The sequence below is a fragment of the Idiotropiscis lumnitzeri genome, unplaced genomic scaffold, assembly GCF_059441095.1.
Source record: "Idiotropiscis lumnitzeri isolate Australia: NSW breed Sydney's pygmy pipehorse unplaced genomic scaffold, RoL_Ilum_1.0 HiC_scaffold_23, whole genome shotgun sequence".
Lineage (NCBI taxonomy): Eukaryota > Metazoa > Chordata > Actinopteri > Syngnathiformes > Syngnathidae > Idiotropiscis > Idiotropiscis lumnitzeri.
Genome location: NW_028283561.1, coordinates 3,319,833 through 3,328,732, shown reverse-complemented (window position 1 = coordinate 3,328,732; position 8,900 = coordinate 3,319,833). Strand labels below are relative to the sequence as shown.

General features: G+C 41.8%; 1 long non-coding RNA gene across 1 annotated transcript; it reads right to left on the bottom strand.

Annotated features, from left to right (window-relative positions):
- Nucleotides 1-6,470: 6,470 nt before the first annotated feature.
- On the bottom strand, nt 6,471-8,148 carry LOC148316072 (uncharacterized). The gene is made up of 3 exons (XR_015840374.1): nt 8,006-8,148; nt 7,228-7,347; nt 6,471-6,627 (listed from the first exon to the last, which is right to left on the bottom strand). It is a non-coding gene; the product is annotated as an uncharacterized LOC148316072 (long non-coding RNA).
- Between the last annotated feature and the right edge of the window lie 752 nt (nt 8,149-8,900).

Here is an 8,900-nt window from a genome sequence, read left to right as displayed (position 1 = left end):
TCTAGCCAATTTTCAATCGGATTCGTTAAAAGGCACCGTGCAGTACGTCAAAATGTAAAAAATGATATTGATTGGCGCAAGGTGTATAACAGAATATAAACATATAGATGTCTTCAGGTACCGACTCTTTATGTACATGTGAAGTTTTGGATTTTTAGCAGCATGTGCAGGAGAGTTATTAAGCATTTTGTCCATTGCGGCGAAGGAAATCTTAAGTGAAAACTTTGAAGCCCCGCCCCGTCATATAGTATTTCGGAAACAAAAGATTTTAGCCCCAGTGTTTGTCCCAGGTCTTAAGATGCTACAGACAGAATTTTAAGGCAATCAGATGAAGCCTTTAGGATCAGGGTGCAAAAGAATGACCCCTGTAAACATGCAAAAAAGGGCAAAAGTCGGACTTTCAAAAATTCATAACTCACTTCCTGTTCATATTAGACGTTAAAATATCAAATTTCTCGCCATGCCCGATGAGACTGCCAAGTTTGGTGAGTTTTTGTGCATGTTTCGGGGTCAAAAATGCGATCGTACAATCGGAAAAATAATAATAATAATAATTTCTACAAAAACAACAGGGACTTCGCAGCGGTCGCTGCTCAGGCCCTAATAATAATAATAATAATAATAATAAAAGTAATAATATTTTCTACAAAAACAATAGGGACCTCGCAGCCGTCGCAGCTCGGGCCCTAATAACAATTTCTAGAAAAACAATAGGGACCTCGCAGCGGTCACTGCTCGGGCCCTAATAATAATAATAATAATAATTTCCACAAAAACAATGGGGACCTCGTAGCGGTCGCTGCTCGGGCCCTAATAATAATTTCTACATAAACAATAGGGACCTCGCCGCGGTCGCTGCTCGGGCCCCAATAATAATTTCTACACAAAGTCCATTGTGGTGACCCGCCCCTTTTAAGTAAATTCAAAATGGCCGACTTCCTGTAAAACCTAGCTCATTGCTCCAAGAGACTTTTTTGTAGGTCTTGGTCTTATACATACAGTGAACCCTCGCTACTTCGCGGTTCACCTTTCGCGGGTTCAGTGCTTCGCGGGTATAAAAAATATTCGGGGGCATTGTAGTTTCGCCGAGCGGCACGACGGGCGCTGGAGCGGTTAGACGGCCGGCGTGCGCCGAAGAAGAGCGTGGGCGAAGAGGAGAGTGGACGAAGAAGAGCACGTTCCCCCGGACACGATCGGTAGCGACGTTTCGCGCGGTTCGGACCGTACCAGGGCTCCGGCCGGCGTGCGTGGCAGTTAAGCCGTAGAGGAGCACCGTCCCCGGGCACGGGCGGTGCCAAGCGGCCCCTAAGTTTAACCGAATGGAAGCTCCGGAGGAGGAGGGCATGCTCGCGTCACAGTAAGCCGAAGAGGAGCACCTTCCCCAGGCACGGGCGGTTCCAAGCGGCCCCTAAGTTTAACCAAATGGAAGCTCCGGAGGAGGAGGGCATGCTCGCGTCACAGTAAGCCGAAGAGGAGCACCTTTGCCGGGCACGGGCGGTTCCAAGCGGCCCCTAAGTTTAACCGAATGGAAGCTCCGGAGGAGGCGGGCATGCTCGCGTCACAGTAAGCCGAAGAGGAGCACCTTTGCCGGGCACGGGCGGTGCCAAGCGGCCCCTAAGTTTAACCGAATGGAAGCTCCGGGGGAGGAGGGCGGGCGTGTGTCACAGTTAAGCCGAATTGGAACACCTCTTCCGCCCGGACACGAACGGAGCGCGAAGCTGTCAGTTATGAATGAATAAATGAATAAATAAATAAATAATTAAAGAATGCCACCTTTCATTTCACAGGGAACACCGGACGGCGTACCAGCAGGTAAAAGTCGGAGTAATTAAATAAATACAAAAAGAATGGCTGGGGAATAAAAAAATAATAAGTTTTAATAATAATTTGGTTTTTTTGTTATAACATGAATTTCACTCTCTCTCTCTCTCTCTCTCTCTCTCCCCGTATATATATATATATATATATATATATATATATATATATATATATATATTTATTATATATATTGTATTTTCTTTTAAGCATTTTTGAAGGTGCGCCGCTACTTCGCGGATTTTCAGTTTCCGCGGGTGGTCTCGGTCCCCATTAACCGCGATAACCGAGGGTTCACTGTACTCCATAAAATTTACAAAAAGCGAGGTGAAACACTCAACCAGGGCTGCTTTTTTGAACATTTCTCGAGGGCCATGGCGAGCCATTTCAAAAAAGCTGCACAACTAACGTATAAAATATTGATAAATTTGCTCTGCCTGATGTGTGTGTCAAGTTTCACGAGTTGTCGTTCATATTTAGAACCTCATAATCAGCGTTGTTTTATTGCCAAACAGTGCAATGCCACTCCCACAACTTTTCACGATAAAGGATGAATTTCGTATTGTGACATCCTCATGGCCGAAACAGTCCTCCGAGCATATATGAGGGTGACCTTGTTGAGTTGCACGGAGAAAAACATCCAAGAAAATAACTTGTATTAGCTTTTACCAGTTGGTGGCGCTACTACTACGATGAAAAATAAGTTGGTAGATGTCTTCAGGGCTGAAGTATCCTCAAATGTGTACAACTTCGAGAAGATAGGATCATCTGAGTCATGTTGCCGGAGCTTTTGTTGCCACAAAGTACAATCGGACTTTTCAGCACCGTAATAGCCACGCCTTTTGCCAAAACGTCACAAAACTCTGAAAAAGCTGAGTGAGCCTCAAACCAGACATACACATTCACTGACAAATATCCTGTGACACCAGATATATTAGAAGTCTTGTCTAATCAGCACACGTCTATCTAACTGCAATTTTAACATCTCGAGACACGACAGGATGAGTACACGATACGCATACCTCCATTTCTGAGTCTGTAAAGCCTGGAGGAGGCTGCTTCGATGTTTTAGTAGCATCATAAATTTATTGAATTAATTATATTTGAGGTTGGATTAGATTTTTACACATTTTAAGCCTTAGCCACCCAAAACAAAACATAAGCTCATGAATGAAATAAAACTAATTAATTTCGCCCATGCCAATTAATCTTCTGTAGACACGTGTTGTGACCAGTGTTGTTTTTGGCAGGCATTTTAGATTTTGTCCAAGTCATTTGGACAAAGTGCTGATTTGTTTACATCACATTTAGTCATCCCAATTCGTTATAGTTTTAGTCCAGTTTTAGTCAACGAAAACTAAAAAAAGGGTTTTAGTCCAGTTTTAATCGACGGAAACGCAAAAAAAGTTTTACCCTAGTTTTCGTCAATTTATTCACAAAGGTTTTAGTCCAAGCGGCACGGTGGCCCAACTGGTTAGCAGGATGGCCTCACAATATTGAGGTCGTAGGTACGATTCTGGCTCCGGCCTTCCTGCGTGGGTTTCCTCTGGGTAATTCGGTTTCCTCCCATATTCTTAAAACATGCATGGCAAGTTGCTTGGACACTCTAATTGCCCCTAGGCATGAGTGTGAGCGTGGATGGTTGTTCGTCTATGTATGCCCTGCGATTGGCTGGACACCAATTCAAGGGTGTACCTCGCCTACTGCCGAAGACAGCTGGGATCGGCTCCAACACCCCCCGCGACCCTAGTGAGGAGAAGCGGTACAGATAACGGATGGATGGATGGATGGGTTTAAGTCCATTTGAGTTAAAACAAGGCATTCAAGGTTTCCACCCAATAACAAAGACTTTTGGATGGACTACAAAGGATTCTTCATTACAAACAGAAAAAAGTGGCAACAGTGGAATCAATGCTCACTGCTCCAAAATAAGCAGAGAAGCAAAACATTTTGTTGGGCAACTGTTGTGGCTTTATTTCACTAAAAGCAACATAAAATAATTTATGAACCACATGCTAACAATTTTGTCTCGTCAACGAAAAAAATTCATGTACATCACGTCATGTTTTCGTCATAAAAGAACCTCGTTTAGCTTGTCATCGTCATTAAAAAAGGGGCGTTAACGAAGTATTTTCGTCATAGTCATCAGTGACGAAAACAACACTGGTTGTGACTGATATTTCAGTCCCAGGTTGTCTCCTGAACACCACCAATTGGGCAAGGGAGCGCAGGAAAGCCTGGGGTCTTCTATTTTTACAGTATAGAAAGGCTAAATATCAAATTGAAACAGTGTTTTATATCATGAATATACAGGGTTGGTGCTGGTTCTGGTAGGGAAACCACAACATAAAGATGTCCTTAATTAGTCCCACAATGGGGATATTTGCAATATGGCATATGATGGCCTAACAGGGCCACCGCCCAGAAAAGAGTAACGCAGAACTTTGTAATACTGTCACTCCCTGACCAGTTCGTTGTTCCTGAAGAGCCAAACTTTGACTCAGACCCACAAATTTGAATTACAGATAGTGGACAATGGAGAACTCCCCCAGTCAGTCAGCATGTTCAACTTCCATAGAAACCTCAACATACATTTATTAGATTGCCAAACTAATTGGAAACTACATCACCAGAACACCACAAGTGGGCTCTGTTATTGTACTTAAAGATGCATCTTACAAACCTGTGTTCTCCAAGGCCAGCTGGTCCATAGTCTTAAGTTATTTCTTCGCCAACATCAATGTCTCGGAGCGCAAACAGACAGAGGTGTGGTCTGTCCTCTGTTGTCTTCTTCTTCATTTTACAGTTGGGGTGCATGTGGTCATCATTAACCAGTCTTCCCAGACTGCCATCTTCTTGAGCGGTGTTAGAATAATATTAAGAGGTTATTATACATTTGCCGTGATGCAGCTTATTTTGATGTGTGGTGCATATAACATGTTGCAGTTTAATATAGTGAACTATGCTGAGTGTTTGCAGTGTGAGGGGTGATACAGGGAGACACCTCTACTGCAGGGAGGTGTCTGCAATTGGCGGGGCGGTGGCACTTCTTCAGAAGTGAGGTTGAAGTAAACAACATCCAGAAGAGCCCTGATAAGTTGGCATCGAAGTCTGAAGCAAGCAACTGGGTCCTGATAAAGGATGTTGACGTCAAAGTCAGCTGCGATCCATGGCGACACCCCAATGATAAACCGGACTGAACCAGCTTTTGAGAAGACGAACTGTACCACCCTTGAGTGTAATCTGATTCCCCGATGTTATAAAAGGGAATGTGTGAAAAGCATCGAGGAACAGAAGGAAGATAAAGTTGTCAAATAAACTTTGTTTAACCTTTCTGTCTCCACAAGAGCTGTTTGTCTCTCCTTTTAGCTCACGAACACTATATGTCAAATTGGCGAACCTGACAAGCGGCATCAACACTTAAAATAGATTTTAAAAAAAAAAAACAATTATTCAATCAATGTCAGAAATTAATCTTTGAGACAATCTTGTGTACACAAAACATAAAAATAGGAAATCCACAATTTTTAAATCTTCTAAATCAAATCATACAAGAAATTTCTATTGGAATCAGACCCTATTAACAGCTTGTCTTTGAGACTTCATGGTCTATATTTTCATTTGTACAGATTCAACGCATGAATAAAAGTAATCACCGTATTTTCGCAGTCATAAGCAAACAAAGCGCCCTGTCAGTCGATGCGTCCATTAAATGGACAAAGTACCACTCACGTCCATCAGCCCTTGTCATCAACGAGCTGTTGGAAGTGCATGTTAGCACACCCTGCTGGGAAAAGAGTGAGTTGTCCATGCTTACAATCGACCGTGACAAATACACCATCTGACTATAATGTTTGGGTGATGGTGTTGGAAAAAGCTGGACAAAGGGCAGCTGTCCACAATGTTTTAGTCTGTCTTATCATTTATGTTATTGCAAGCAAGAAACGTCCCAGGTTTAGACAACAGACAAAAAGTCCAAAGCATAACAGCACATCTCTTTAAACAGCCATGCAAATCTCTCTAAACAGCTATGGGATTGTGGGTCTATGCTCCCAGAATGCATTGCTTGAATTAGCTAAGGCTGAGTGGCTTTTGTATTATTTTCATTTTTTTTGGGTATATTGATGGCATGAGAGATACATGTTTGTGTTAATCTTATTTCTATGTTTCATTGTTTGCTTGTATGATGAGTTTTTTATTTTTTGTGTGTGGTGAGCAGCCAAGTCCCTCCCCTGACGTTGCTTTGTAGGCTATTGCCAATGCACCTAATATTGGCCTGAGCCATTGTCAGCTATTGTCAATAGAGACTTGGCGTCTGCTGCAACAATGGGGTGATTGCTCATGTTATTGGGGCATAGTAGGCTGCTATCGGCTGTGTCAGTGTGGGCAGCTCTGCCAAGTTCATGCTATGCTAACAGCAGCTGTGCTATCGTCTTGTCAGGCGGTGCGTCCAGTATATGTTACAAAGACAGAAATAGCGGCCTCAACAGGTGTTGCGCCCTTTGACACGGCGCGTCTTTTGGGTGCGAAAATACGGTATACATTTTTGCTTAGAGAATGATTTTTCCCCTAACACTTATGGGATGAGTATGTGTTTATTTTTTTAAATAAAAACAAAAATAAGATAACATCTCAATCTTTGCCTCACCTCCAAGTTTTTTCTTGCCAGCGGAAGTCAAACAAAAAGACAGTGCCTCTTCCATCCATCTTCCTGCGTTGAGATTTATCAGAATCTATCAATTTTCCTCTGTACTCCATAATAAAGAATAAAGTCGTCTTTCCTGAAAGGGGCCTTGGTAAATACTCCTCGACCTAGTTAACAGGGAAATCAAGAAAGCTTCGTCATATTTTTAAGCACACAAATAAGGAGTCATCATATTCATTTGGGCCACTATACTAATGTAGGGTGGTTTGAAACATTGCTTCTTGTGAGGGATAGAGCAGAGCCCTTCTTTATGATTTTAAAGGAACAGACCAGCCAAAATTCATTTTCCAGCATTGCATTAGCCAGTATGTATTAGGACTGAAAGTACAAATGTCAATGGCACCTGGTTACGTAAAAAAAAAACTTTAAGATTATTTAGTTTCATAACAATGACATACACTGTATACACAGTCATATTGGATCGCGTCACGTGATCTCTGTGACGTATAACGTGCTTTACACTAGACTATCAATATCGGACTTGTTCACCGGTCTATTGTGGTATAAAAATGCCGGAGGGCGTCATCAAGTACAGCCTTAATTTAGATAGAACTCCTACCATCAGGTTTCACGCTCACTGAAATAACTTGAAACTGACAAAAGAAAAGGTCAAGACACTCTTAATGTAAAATAACCACTTAAAAAACGATGTCAGCTTGGTTATCAGAAAACAATAATATATCTTAGCAAAAGCGTTAACATCATACCTTTAAATGAGTTTATATACTTCGCTTCTAACTCTGCAGTCTTGTCCAGACCCTTGACTGCATGTTCAATAGTATCCTGCTTTGGGGACTTCCTGCATCTCAGGGAAGGCATTGTTTATTCTATAAAGAAAAAAGACAGTTTTGTGTTGAGAATTATTAATACTATAGGCTAAATGGAGTTTTAACAATATCAGTGTAAGAAAAATAAATTATAAATTAAAAAAATATCAATCCCTCCATCCCAATTAACGATTTCAACCATAATAGTTTATATTGAAGTTTAAACAACAGACAGACAGATTTATGCAGTGTGACTACAAAAATCTTACCAAAATTGCATTCACAGTAACCTTTGCTTTAAGAATCATGTAATTAACCAGTGAACATCGTGTCTTACACAAAAATTAATGACAGAAATTATCATGGCACTTGCATTCTGTTGTTCTATAACAAAAGTGCAAGCTGTTAGCTCCGCAAAGCTAACGCAACAAGCTAGCGTCCCTCGTGCTCACATTCAATGCAAACCTGACCACCGGATGAAAATACGCGTCGGTTTAGTTCTTTAAATGAGTAAAAGCACCATGACGTTTTATAATTATTCAATGCTTAACTGGAGCTCGTCAATTATGTCGATGTAGGAGCACATGTTTGCTAGGCCAGTGTTGTAGGCCCACATCCATGGTGCTACTTTGTATAGTGTTTTCCACACAACTATCTCTAACCATGAACAAATGCACTCGAGGCATGTTTTGAATAAAAACAAACGAAAAACACTTACCTCTCCGTTTCAACAGCAGTTCGAACTTCGAAGTGGTGATATTCTCCAGCGTTAAGCACCTGCTCGAACAGCGAATAGGTCAAATTCAACAGCGTCTTTTTTCTGTCTTAATAAGGACGCGATGAGAGGAGGAGCGCTTGCCTTTTCGTCAGCACGCCCCGCGCGGGAGGTGCTGCTTTATCACTCTCTATCTGTGCCCGCCCGCCGGCATGTCGATAGAAAAATAATATTCCTTCAAACATTACTTTCATCTTCTTAACGTTTTGTAGTGAATTTAACAGGTTCACCACTTTTTTCAAATACACCAATGGAAAACAGGTCTTAATTGAGGAAACATACAAAGAGCGTCTCACAAACACCTTATGATGAGCAATGTAATTTGATCACGTTTTTTGTCACTGCCTGGACGTCGGTTCACTGGCCTGGTGGCAGTGGCTTGTAGACACTGTCACTGAGTGGGAACGGATCTCAAGGTGGGTCAAACTAACCCAAGCAGTGGATCGGTCCGTTTTTTAAATTTATTAATTTTTTTATTTTATGTATTTATTTATTATTTAATACAAGGGCTTCGGCTCACTACCAGTGGGCGGGACCAAAGAATTTGGGTTTCCTTTGAGCTAGGAGGCAGTCAAAGGCAGTCCAATCCCCGGCAACATAAAGCGCCTAGCTCTGGGGACATGGAATGTCATTTCTCTGGTAGGGAATGAACCCGAGCTGGTGTGTGACTAGACCAGTGGTTCTCAATTATTTCCTGTCATGCCCCCCCTACCAAGAAGAAAAGAATTCGCACCCCCCCCCACCACAATTTTTTTTTACATTTCGTACTAATGTACATGTTCTTTGCATATTAATGTTAGATTGTCAATAAACAAAGCTAAATTGATAAAAAAAAATA